Source organism: Gossypium hirsutum, chromosome D11, assembly GCF_007990345.1.
Source record: "Gossypium hirsutum isolate 1008001.06 chromosome D11, Gossypium_hirsutum_v2.1, whole genome shotgun sequence".
NCBI lineage: Eukaryota > Viridiplantae > Streptophyta > Magnoliopsida > Malvales > Malvaceae > Gossypium > Gossypium hirsutum.
The window spans coordinates 52,247,223-52,249,938 of NC_053447.1; the positions used below are offsets into that span (position 1 = coordinate 52,247,223).

Below are 2,716 nucleotides of genomic sequence, written 5' to 3' on the forward strand. Positions count from 1 at the left end.
ATCCCTATGGAGATGATAACTCATTTTTACTTACTTATTACTTGAACGATTACGTAAACTTGTGTAAACACGTTACAAATCCTTTCAAGTTTTTTGCGCTATTGCCAGGGACTGTTACCTTAATTGTTCTTTGTGAAATTACTTTTACAATTTCGTCTTTATTTTTATTTTATTTAATTTTTAGCTCTACCAATTTATGCTTTATTCTTTATTTTTGATTTATTTATCAGGTGTTTTATGAGCATAGAAAGAATCATTGTTCTATTACCTGTAGACCCTAAAATCGAGCGAATTTTTAGACAAAGAAGACTTGAGAGATCTGCTCAAAGACAAGTTGAGATGAACCTTGTAAATCAAAATGATGGGTAAGGTAATGGAGTTAATCATGCGCACAACCCAATTTTTATTGTTGATGATAGAGATCGTGCCATTAGACAATACGATGTGCCACTCTTTAATGAGTTGAATCCAGAAATTAGAAGGTCAGATATTGAGGCACCCCAATTTGAATTGAAACCAGTGATGTTTCAAATGCTCCGAATGGTGGGCCAGTTTAGTGGTATGCCCAAGGAAGATCCACACTTACACCTTCGTTTGTTCATAGAGGTAAGTGATTCATTCAATATAGCTTATGTGACTGATGACTTATTGAGGTTGAAATTGTTTCCATACTTGTTGCAAGATCGAGCACGAGCATGGCTAAATTGATTGGCAAGAATTAGCAGAAAAGTTTTTGGTAAAATATTTTCAACCAAGTAAGAACGCAAAGTTGCGAAATGAGATAACAACTTTCAAACATTTGGATGACGAGCCTTTGTACAAGGCGTGGGAAAGATTCAAGGAATTACTTCGTAAGTGTCCTCATCATGGGATTCTTCACTATATCCAATTGGAGACATTTTATAATAGTCTCAATGCATACACAAGATTAATGGTAAATGTTTCTGCGAATGGTGTAATTTTGTCTAAGTCATACAACGAGGCTTATGAGATCATTGAAAGGATCACAAGTAATAACTACCAATGGCCGAAAAATTAACCAGTTTTAGGAAGACGTGTAGCCGGAGTGCATGAAGTGGATGCTCTGACTTCACTCTCTGCTTAGGTATCTTCTATATCCTCTATGTTAAAATAGTTTACCACTAATGGTTTGAATAATTTTGTAGCTCAATCACCAAGTCAATATGATGTAGTTTCTTGTGTATACTGTGGGGATAGTCATTTTTTTGAGAATTTCCCATCAAATCTTGAATCAGTTTTTTTATGTGAGGAACCAATATCAAAACAAAAATGGACAAGGACCGCAGTCCAATTCCTACAATCCATCGTGGTAGAACCATTCAAACTTTTCTTGGAGCAACCAAAGAAATGAAATAAAAAATAATCAAATGCAACATTGATCCAACCAAGCCCAAGGATTTAACCAACAAGCCTTAAAACCACCTCAAGCTAAATCATCAAATAGTTTAGAGAACTTGTTGAAGGCGTACATGGCAAAAAAAATAATGCATTGATCCAAAGTCAAGCAGTAATGCTGAAAAATCTGGATAACCAGATGGGTCAATTAGCTACTGAGGTTCGTAGTAGACCACAAGGAGCCTTGCCAAGAGATACATAAAATCCAAGAAATTTGGGTAAAGAGCATTGCAAAGTGCTAGAGTTACGAAGTGGTAAGATTTTGGAACCTAATAAGGTTGTGGTTAATGATGAACCTATTCGAAAGGAGGAAAGTCAACCGACAGTTGAAGTTCATACAACAAAAAAATCTGATGCTAAAAAATATTATGAGGTAAACCCTAAACTAATGAATTCTAAAAAACTAACACCCTCTTTTGCAGATTTACCTCCTTACAAAATTGTCCATATAAACCTACAGTTTCATATCTTCAAAGACTTCAGTATACTAAGCATAAATAAGAGGTACAATTCAAGAAGTTCTTGGATGTTCTAAAGTCATTACACATCAACATTCCATTGGTGGAGGCTTTAGAACAAATGCCCAACTGCATGAAGTTTATGAAGGATATCTTGTCCAAAAAGAAATGACTTCGTGAGTATGAGACAGTCGCTTTGACGAAGGAGTGTAGTGCATTTTTACAAAACAAGCTACCTTCGAAACTAAACAATCCAACTTGATGCCCAAAGCTATTTTCAAGTTGTTGGGAATAGGTGAAGTAAGACCCACTACTGTGACAGTCCAACTTGCGAATCGATCATTAGCATATCCCGAAAGAAAGATTGAGGATGTTTTGGTAAGAGTAGATAAATTTATTTTTCCTGCTGATTTTATTATTTTGGATTTTGAAGTAGACAAGGAAGTTCCAATCATCCTAGGGAGACCTTTCCTAGCCACGGGAGGAACGTTGATAGATGTGCAAAAATGTGAACTCATGGTGCGAGTTCAAGACAATAAGTAACGTTTAACGTTCTAAAGGTTGTTAAATTTTGCAATTCAGTGGCAGAGTGTTCAGTAATGAAGGAATTAAAAACCTTACTTTCTATGGAAAGAAATTCTGGAGAAGACCCATTGGAGAACACTTTAGAGTTTGAACCATTTGAAGATGAAAAAGTTAACCAAGGTTTGGTTTTGATTGAAGCCAATCCGAGGAGTTATATTCAACCACTACGGTTTGAATCGCTAGAGTTAGAAGTTCAAGAATTTACACAACCCAAGTTGTCAATCGAGGAACTGCCTAAAATCAAACTAATGGTACTT

The 2,716-nt window shown here is 35.7% G+C and overlaps 1 non-coding gene across 1 annotated transcript; it reads right to left on the reverse strand.

The window, feature by feature from the left end:
- Positions 1–766: 766 nt before the first annotated feature.
- Positions 767–873, reverse strand: LOC121223947 (small nucleolar RNA R71). The gene has a single exon (XR_005921414.1). It is a non-coding gene; the product is annotated as a small nucleolar RNA R71 (small nucleolar RNA).
- Between the last annotated feature and the right edge of the window lie 1,843 nt (positions 874–2,716).